This window comes from Lissotriton helveticus, chromosome 7 (assembly GCF_964261635.1).
Source record: "Lissotriton helveticus chromosome 7, aLisHel1.1, whole genome shotgun sequence".
In the NCBI taxonomy this organism is placed as follows: Eukaryota; Metazoa; Chordata; class Amphibia; order Caudata; family Salamandridae; genus Lissotriton; species Lissotriton helveticus.
In genome coordinates, this window is record NC_136068.1 from 1,863,021,123 (window position 1) to 1,863,031,293 (window position 10,171).

At 41.2% G+C, this 10,171-nt stretch overlaps 1 pseudogene across 4 annotated transcripts in view; it reads left to right on the forward strand.

Annotated features, from left to right (window-relative positions):
* LOC144770845 (epidermal differentiation-specific protein pseudogene) overlaps positions 1–9,708 on the forward strand; it is a 193,633-nt pseudogene extending 183,925 nt beyond the window's left edge. For 2 of the 4 annotated variants that reach the window (XR_013599049.1, XR_013599050.1), the window contains one exon: positions 5,879–9,708. The product of XR_013599049.1 is annotated as an epidermal differentiation-specific protein pseudogene, transcript variant X1 (transcript). The remainder of the gene's footprint in view (positions 1–5,878) is intronic. The other 2 variants (XR_013599051.1, XR_013599052.1) reach the window with 1 other exon arrangement.
* Positions 9,709–10,171: the final 463 nt, after the last annotated feature.

The following is a 10,171-nucleotide window of genomic DNA, read 5'->3' on the forward strand; positions in this document are numbered from 1 at the left end:
ACTGGGCTCCAGGAGAGGGGCCACCTGACTCCTACCAACATTTAACATGGCCCCAGGGAGGGGGTGGTCTCAGGGGCTTGGGGGTCCCACGAGGCCCCCCTCATTAATAAAGGAAGCCCCGGGGAAGTGGTGGTCCCCGCGTTTGGGGGGTCGGCAATGCCCCCCTCATTAATAACAGAAGCCCCGGGGAAGAATTGGTCCTCAGGCTTGAGGGTCCCTGAAATGCGCCCCTTCAATATTGAAAGAAGCAACAGGATAGTGGTGGTCCCTGGGGCAGTGTGCGGTCAGGACCCCCACACATTGATTTATCAAGCTCCGGGAGGTGGTAGTTCCCGGGGCTGTGGGGAGCTGCATGCCTCCTGATACAATTAACTAAACCCTGGGGAGGGGTTGGTCCCCGGGGCTGCAGAGGCCCCCCGGGCCCTGGAAAGTTAATTAGTAACATGGCCCACCCAGGGGCTTAAGTACAAGGAAGCGCTGGAGCTCACACTTTTTTTATTTTATCGTCCAGATTCTCGCACCCAGCGCAAAGTCGTCCGTTTAAAAGAAATGCTTTTTTTTTGGGCCATGGGGCCACCTGAGCAGGCCTTGGGGGTCAGGGTGTTTCTACCCTGCCCCCTTTTCTTGTTTTGATCCTTTTCCTACTGATTTCTTGTGTCTTGGTTACAAGTCACAAGATGGCTGCCAACACATTCTGATTTAGAGTGTTGATAGCCAATCAGAGTCAAGCTCATGCTCAGGAAGGTTCACAAATCCTCCTCGGTGCTCAGATATCGATATTTTTATTTTTTTAATTTCTCAGGAACTACCAAATAGATTTAATCCATTTTCAAAAAGCACACTCTCTGGACCAAGACCTACCTTTTTGCCAAATTTGGTGTAATTCAATTCAGCAGTTCGAGTTGTAGCCTGTTTCAAAATTCCTATGGAAATTAACATGGGGAAAACATGTTTTGGAACCCCCCTTTTTTTCTCGCCCCGCGCTTGATATATCGCCCCCAAACTTTCAAGACAGGAGCTGACCTGAGTGAACCATAGGTTTTTAAAATCTCATGAAGATATTGGCACATAGGTAATATATATTAGGTTATAGCAGGTTATAGTACGTTATAGTGCTTGTCGTCACTGATGTCATTTGAGCTGTCACCAGTGATGTAATCAGTCACTGACCATGTCATGAATAATGTAATATGTGATGTCATCAACAGTGCATTGCGGGGGCACGAGCTTTGGTTAGCTGAACTAACTATAACAACTGAATTTATCTGGTATTGCACAATGTCCAACTAACTATAATGTCCCTGAAACCTTTTGTTTTTTTCTGTGAATTTCTAAAGTTTTTTAAATGCTAAATTCTAACTCCGACGTCCGGGAAACCTATGTTTTTTTCAGTGTATTTCCTAGGTTTTTTAAATGTTGATTTCTAACTATAATGTCCTTGAAACCTATGGTTTTTCAGTGAATTTCATTCTGCACCTTTCTTCATCTTTCTGAACTTCTGTTGCCTTTTTCTGCATTTTTTTGCTTCTTTCTGCACCTTTCTTCTGCTTTTTGCACACGCCTACCTCTGTAGGCATAGTGAGAAATTATCCTTTAAAAAACCTTTGTAATTTCCTAAAAAAACATAGGTTTCAGGGATGTTATAGTTAGAAATTAGCATTTAAAATCCTTTGAAATTCACGGAAAAAGACATAGGTTCAGGGACGTTATATTAGAAATTAGCATTTAAAAAACCTTTGAAATTCAGTGAATAAACACAGGTTTCAGGGAGTTTATGGTTAAAAATGAGCATTTAAAAAACTTTAGAAATTCACTAAAAAAACACAGGTTTCAGGGGCGTTATAGTTAGTTGGACATTTCACTCATACAAAACCAGTGAAATTTGGCCATTATAGTTAGTTCAGCTAACTATCACTTGCGCCACCGCAATGCACTGCTGATGACGTCACATATTACATCACTCATGAGATTGTCAATGAAATCACTGATTACATCATCCAGTGACTGTGTGTTTCCGTAAAGTTTAAATATGTTTAATATATATAGGCCAAGGTGTATTGAAGAATAAGTGGTTGTATAAGTGTCTAATGGATGATTTACTAGGTGCGTGAATGACTCTATAAGTGAGTGATTAAACACATGGTTTAGTGACTAAACTGTGTAAATGTCTGTGTCAGTCTGTCTGTGGGTGTGTTAGCGGCTGCATGGGTTGGTGAATAGCTACATGAGTGTCTGTGTGGGTTAATGATTGGTAATTAGAGTTGCTACAAAGCTGGGGATTTTAGGCAAGTGCCTGATTCATCCCACATCATTTGATTTACACATCCTATAAACAATAAAAATGTGCCTAAAAACATTAAACACGCATATTAATATCGTACGCATTTCATATATTTCCACAATTTGAACCTCCACTAAGAGTTCTTCTGTGGGTGAGATTAAATAAAGTGCCAGTACCTCATGAACTAATATCCTCATTCCGAAATGTAGTCCATTTGGGTGGAATGCAATTGGTTGATTATTCAACAATGTCAGTACTGTCTTACTATCAAAGATGGTATATACAGTAAAGTGCATCTTACACATTTCCGATCTATAAAGTGCAATCAGAATTAAAATTGATACAGTACAGTTGATAATAAAGTGCAAGTGCCTGACCAATAATTGACAACCATATTATCACATTCAGCCCCTAGACTGGAAGATGAGTTACTTGTGTATTTTTAAAAATAGATTTTTTTCTCAATAGCCTTCTTTCATTGCTTTAAAACAACAGCGCCTTTTGAGAAGTGAATCATTAAATTACATCAATATTCCCGCATATAGACATTCTTACTCCAAAACTAGAGTTATATTTTTCTTTTTTTGTTTTTATTATTGTGCCAATTCCTGTGCAATTTCTTTTCTCATGTCTGACCCATGAACCTATCACATTGTGGGTTATGGGAGCCTGTTGTTAAAATGAGCCATCTGTTCGTGATCTTAATAGTGGCCTAGGTGCACATGCAAAACCTCATCTGCGTTTAACCCTGATGGTACTCTAGTTTTAAGAAGCAGCATATATTTAGATTCTAGCTCAGGTGTCTCCAAACCGGTCCTGGAGGGCCGGATCCATGCCAGATTTTTAAAATTACTACATGTATCTCAATGGGGATATCCAAAAAATCTGCAATGGATCCGGCCCTCCAGGACCGGTTTGGGGACCCCTGTTCTAGCTGTCGCAATTTTTCTCTTTATTTCCTCCTCTTTGCATTTTTGACACTTGGTCAACTGCATAAAGGGTTAAGTCTTCCAAACTGCCCGTGTGGATCTCATTAATGTGGCGTGCCACTGGGTATGTCTTATCATTATTCTTCATTGCCCACACATGTTGGAGAATGCGAACGTGAACCATGTGAATTGTGCTTCCAACATATCATTTTGGACAGTAGAATAATAAACTACATGGTCACTTCTGCAGTTCAGAAAGCATCTGATTCTCCATGGTTTTGCCATGAATGGTGGCATTACTGATTTGGCATTTTGGGCAATTGTGCAGGCCCTACATTTTTGGCATTTATAGAAGCCTGGATTTCACCCTAAGCAAAGTCTTTGGTTTTATTATTTCTGGGCTATTGTCTACCAATTCTTGTCTCATGGATTTGGGTTTCTTGAAGGTCACCTGTGGTCTCCATTTTACCACTGTGCTGAGCATTGGATCACTTCTGATAAGGTGCCAGTGCCTACTCACACAATCTCTAAATTATGTTTGGTTGGCACTGTACCCAGTAATAAACCCTATTTCCTAGTTGTCCGTCTCTTTTTTCTTACTTCCCTTCTTTTGATTTCAAGAGGGCTTCTATCTTTATACTGCTGACCGTTTGCAATGCTGTTGAAAGGACATGATCTTTATAACCTCTTTCTCTGAATCTGATAGTGAGGTCATTCTGAGCATTCTCTAATGCCTTCCCCTCACTGCAGTTCTGTTTCATCCTGAGATGCTCTCCATAGGGAATGCTCCTTTTTCGTTGGGTTGGGTGGAAACTATCAGCATGCAGGATGGAGTTACCCGCTGTTGCTTTTCTGTATCTGCGTGTGTGCAATGTAATGTTTTTTACATAGATTTCTAGGTCTAGAAATGATACCAGGGACCTATAAATGGTGCCTATGAAATTTAAATGCCTTGTGTTGTTATTTAACTGACTAGCAAAGCATTTGGTAGACTCCATTGCTCTTTCTCATACTTCAGGTCTAAGTTCAGATATGAACTCTGAAGGCTCAATTCACAAAATGATATATATGTACTTCAGGTGAAATTTTACCTTTGTTAAAATGGCCCTTAGACTTTAGGTCTAAGCTTAAACTTCAGGTCTAAGTTTAAGTTTGTGAATTGGGTCCAGGGTATCTTTATGGCTTCAAAGTGACATTGTAGATATTGTGGCAGTAATGTGAAGGGTGACAGCATTCCCACTTGGAAGATACAGCTTCCCAAAACCGCAAGTTAGTAAGAGCTGGTGGAGCTAAGAAGAAACACCACATATGTATGGACCAGAACAGAGCAGCTTCCGAAACAACATGTTAATAATAGTTTGATTTTGACCGAGAGTGGCTTAGCTGCAAAAAAATGAAAGGCACTGCTTTCCGGAAAAATCTAATGGTGGTCTTTTGGGTCTATTTAGGTGCATCATAGGTGTAACTAACACAAGGAAACGCCTTCTGAAAACCACCAAGGTTGTAGTTTTTATAAGGTTTATGGGGTACAACCAGGAACACGAAAATGCTCAACTCGCTAAGAGACACAGGTTTCCAGACCCTCCAGTTAATAAGGGTCTATCAGATCCACCCAGGAGCAGAGCAGCACCCTGGGACTGAGTATTATAGACACAATCAGGCAACCAGGCACTACAGTACATAGGAAAGTTCTATAGGAAAATGTCAATAGTCAAGTGGATTATGGGTTATCATCAGGTGAGTGTTTTTCAGGGTCAGAGACAGGTGAATCACCTTGGTCGAGTCCAAATGATGTATCTGCTTGTTTCCATCTCCCAATTTAATGTTGAAAACTGGGCAAGTGTGAGTTTGGGAAGGTGAAGTGAAAAGTTCCAAAGTGCACCTTAGTCACCTGACCTCAAGTCAGGGTTCATCCAACAGGCTGATAATTAGCTCTCACCCCAGCTGAGATCCTGCAAAACCAAATTACACACAGTTATTGACAATGTGACAAAGTTCTAGATCACAATATAAGGCAGACTCTGATTTATGCTCAAATTTATATTGCAATAAATCATTTGATGGTAACAAGTCCCAGGGTACCATCTATGACAATCGTTTCATGTTGAAAGGCAATTTTACCAATTCAGCAAACTTGGTCAATTTGTGTAAATAATAAAGTATATGAATGAAAACACTTTAAGAACATTCAATGATACAGCAGCTAACACTCAGTTGATAACTTGGACAAGCTTGTTTGATGGTGCACGGCCGGTCTTCTCCCAAACACAAGTGGAAGATATTTTTAGATGTAAATAATGTTATAAACAGAACACTTTTTGATGTTGCACATCTACATTTGAAGATTTGGTTTTAAATACTGTGAAATTTCAAGAGTGTGCTATTGGTAATTTTCCAGTCCTTTAGTCACTTTTTTTATGCTGCCTTTGGATTTTGTCCCATCCTGTCACTTCGTCATTGCTATTGCTAATGGGTTCTTTGTAAACTACATTTTAAATAAACCCTGAGGTCATTGGTTTGCCTGTTAAAGCCAACAACGTTATGTGTGAGGGTTTTAAATTCCTAGGAAATAAATCTCTTAGTCTGAAAAGCAATTTTCTGAACAAAGACACCTAACTATAGTCTTGATGTGAATTTTCACTCAATTGTGAATTACGTTTCTCCACAGACCGGCTGTTGCGTTGTATTACAGGGCCAGCTACGAAAAACACGTTGGAGACTTCCAAGATGACGACCATGAACACCATCACTGTCTATGAAAATCCCAACTTCCAGGGACTCTGCAGGACATACACGGCAGATGTTCTGAATCTGGCAGCGGAGAGCTTTGCAGACTGCATCTCTTCTGCAAAGGTGGTGGGGCAACCATGGCTAATGTACGAGCAATCAAACCATAAGGGATCATTCCTTGCCCTGGAAGAGGGAGAGTATCCTCAACTTTCAAATAATGACATGGCATCTTCTCTGCGGCTGATCACTGAAGACCTGACCTATCCAAAGATCACACTCTATGAGGATCAGAATGCTTGTGGTAGTTCAACAGTTCTGACGCGAGAGGCCAATCTAGTGTTTGGAAATATAAATGATAGGATATCATCCCACAGAGTCCAGCGCGGAGCATGGGTTCTATATGAGCATCCAAATAAAAAGGGGAGGTGTATTGTAGCCAGGGCTGGTGAATATCTGGCAAACTACAGTGCTGTCGGTTTGGATAATCAAATCTCTCATGTCTACCCTCTGCGTGCGGGGCAAGGCTCTGTGACCGCCACGCTTCTGTGGGACCAGAAAAAGATAGAGAGTGAAGAGAACATCCAGGCAGATCAGTATATTTACAGCAACAACACAGACAGCGAGCAGGAGTTCACTGCTTCTTCTTGCAAAGAGTATGAGAAATATATCTCCCATAGCTTTGAATTCAGCAATGAGTCTACAATCAAGGTGGGGAGTTCATTCACCTTGAAAGGAGTGGTCAACATTGAGTCAGAGGTGTCCAACACCTTCACAGTGAAGAGAGATGAGGTGGAGTCAACCACCACGAGGAAGGCGGCAGAGTTAAGTTTGCCCATGAAGGTACCGCCCCGCACAAAAGTGACAGTCAGTTTCATGAGCAAGGAGGTGAAGATCTCAGTTCCAGTGGAGCTGAAAATAATCCAGGGTTGTACTACTATAACTGAATATGGGAAATACCACTGTGACTCTGGCACTGATATGTACATTGATGTGAAATCTGACACCATTAGTAAATAGTAGTACCAGTCACACCTTCTTCTTCTTAGGGGTTATGCCTCAACATTGATTTGCTATTCTTTGATTGATTGCGCTTTATTTTAAAGATGAGGAATCTTCAAAGGATTCTTTTAGAGCTTCCATTTTCACTCACCCTACTTCACAAACATCCTTTAGGTAACAGGCAGTCATCCTTGGACCCAATTAATGTTTTATGCAAAATAATTGGGCTTTCCGGTAGGTTAGTAATGAACATTGACACCTTACCAGGATGTCAACCAATGCCATATGTGGACTGCGCCACTGGTCGTCATTGCTACATAACAGTAAAACTGTTACCTCAAGTGAGGGAGACAAGGCCATGCTCTATGACTGGGTGTTTTATACCTTCAAGCAGTGCTGTGCTGAGATTGGCCATGTCTGAACTGGGGTGGTGGAGTGAGCTAAAGAATAATGATGGATTAAAACCAGATCAGTTGACTGGGGGTGAGTGTTTGATTTGCTCAAGCGCTCCGTTCATCATCCCCTTTGGTATCGGGATAGGCCGCTGAGCATGTTTGCTGCACTTCAAGAAGACTGCTCTCTTCAGGGGCTTGGTGGGAATAAGTCACTTGTCTCTGCAGGTGACAAAGCTCTGTCATTGCTGTGCCATACCTTGCCACTGATGTTTACTGCTGCATCCGTGTCTGTCGGCTCTGAGCAGAAATTCTGCTAAGACCTTACTCTGGCCACTTTGCATCACTGCAGCAAAAATGTGTGTTCTGTACAGAACATAAGATAATTCCACACTATATATATCACCTAAGCAACTCTGCGTGTAAGAAGACCTGTGCCTGAAAACGTGTGCAAATCAAACCACTCCATACCCCAGACCCTAATTGTCAGAGCTGCACATGTCGTTCTTCTGCCCACAGGGCATGAGCCACGTCCATTTTCTGACTGGGAGTTACTGATTCTCTGGAGTTGAACTTCACTCCCAAGGGCCTTAGTTGATGTCACAATATGATAGTTCATTGGGTGCCTCACTAGGTTTCTGTAGCAGCCACACACTGGAACCATGCATGTCATTCTGTGGGTCAGTGTGACCAACTCTGCCTTATTTCACAAAGAAAGTCCTAAATATGCAGGATCCAATTTATAACTACATGTATGTTGATATTTACAACTCAGATATGTTAATTGGCCTATGTCTGGCTGGAATCACTTGTTGATGTTCCTAGGAGGTGCAGCAGAAACACATTCAGCTTTAAACCTATGCTCACAGCTAGAATAACTCTGTGAATAGGGTCTAATAAGCAGAAACAATTGTTGCTGACATGTGAACCAAATACCTAAGAGAGTGAAGCAGGCCAGGCTTCTTTTAGTGATGCCATGGAGACAACCGTAGGACACAAATGCACCCGGGCTTTTAAAACTAAAAACACAACACAGATTTACTTCCTGCACATTTTGGGGCAGATTTACAACCCCCCTGCACCACCAGTACATCACTGTTGTGACGTACTGGAGGTGCATTTCATATCTCCATATTTACAAGAAGAGGAAAAGCCTCCCTGCCTGACTTTTCCTCTCCTTTAAGTATAAGTATGGCCCCTGCACATTCAGCAATTTGCGTTAAAGGGGTGTTCCATGATTGTTGCTGCGAGTGTTCTAATGCCTCACCCATAGAACGAGACATATTTCCAGATTTACGCGGAATCGTAAATCTGATAATGCGTGTCAATGCTACACCTCCCCAGGGGAGGCGTAGCAAGGCGCAACTAGGAGAAATATTTTCCTATCTCCTACTTTTTTCCTCAATCAAAGCGTGTTGAATTCTACAGCACTCAGTGAAAGAGGAAAATGCCTATTGTGATTGTTATTGGGCAGGAAGGTGCCCCTTTCTGCCCAAAAACTAACTCTCCATGACTCAGGCATCCTTGCAACATGGTGCATGGATGCCTGCTCCAGCGCATGGCTGCAGTTTGTGCACTAGCACAGGGGAGAGCGCAGGAATGTGACATATTATTGTAAATATGTTGCATTCTTGTGCTTCGGAAGTGCTGCAGTGTGGCGCAGCAAAAGGGCTTGCGGTGCCATGCTGCGGCACTTCCCTGTAGATATGTCACTGAGTTTTCGTAAATGGAAAAAACATGGACTAAATTATACTAATTTGCATATGCAGCTATGCAAATTGTTAGCACTGGGTTCCAATGAGTGATCCACTTGCACAAGAATCCCTTACTTCATTAACACATGTCAGTGTGTGTCCAGTCAATGAGGCAGTGTCCTTTCAAGTTCATTGTGGGGCCCTACTGGATGCATCGAAGATGGGCCCTCTGTGCCCCTTCGGATGGAGTAAAGAGCATTCATAATTGTGGCACAGGGGCCCCCACGAGTTTATCCCCAGAGGTCATCACACCTGCTGCAACATTGGTAGCTTCCTCCCTGAAATGAGATACATTTAGGTGCATTTTACTGGATTACTGGTTTATTGGATTAAGATTCCCTTTTAAGTGTTTTTTCTCATTATATTACAACGTTGTTGTTATAATTAGAATATTTGGGTGCTTTTTTTCAAATCTAAAGAAATATCTTTAACTGGTGATTTCTAATCAAACTCTGCATGAGATGAGATGAATAAAGTAGATTTTTGTGTCTGTGTATGAATTAAGCACTACTTTTGTCTATGTGGGTTTCTTCAGTAGGGGAGGCGGTTTGATGATGAGTATTTGCATTTCCTGTATGATTATCTTTGTGAGGACAAATAAATCTACATTTTCAGCAATTCAATGAATACAATTGTGTGATCGTTTTACTTACATTGGAAAATGCATTGTCATCATCACAGCACTGATATAAAGGTTGTTTTCCAATGTGCCAGGAGTAGCAGAAGAGACATCAGATGCTTTGACGTCTCCCGCCATGAAATCAGAGGAAATTAACTCATATGACCTTTGACCTGATGACCTCGCAAAAATTGTTTCATTTAACTTTTTTTTTTAAGTTTAAAGTTTATTGAAGAAAATAGAAACAGTACATAAAAGAAATATGGATAAAAAACATATGATGCATTAAAAATCAAATATAATCATAAAATACAAGGGGGGAGAAGAAGATAAAGGGGGGAGAGAAAGGGGGAAAAAGGTGGGTAGAAAAAGGGGAAATTATTACCCAAATCACAATTCTAAAAGAAATATCATTTGTAACAATAAACTGAATATGGTATATAAAATAGAATAATCATAATAAGGAA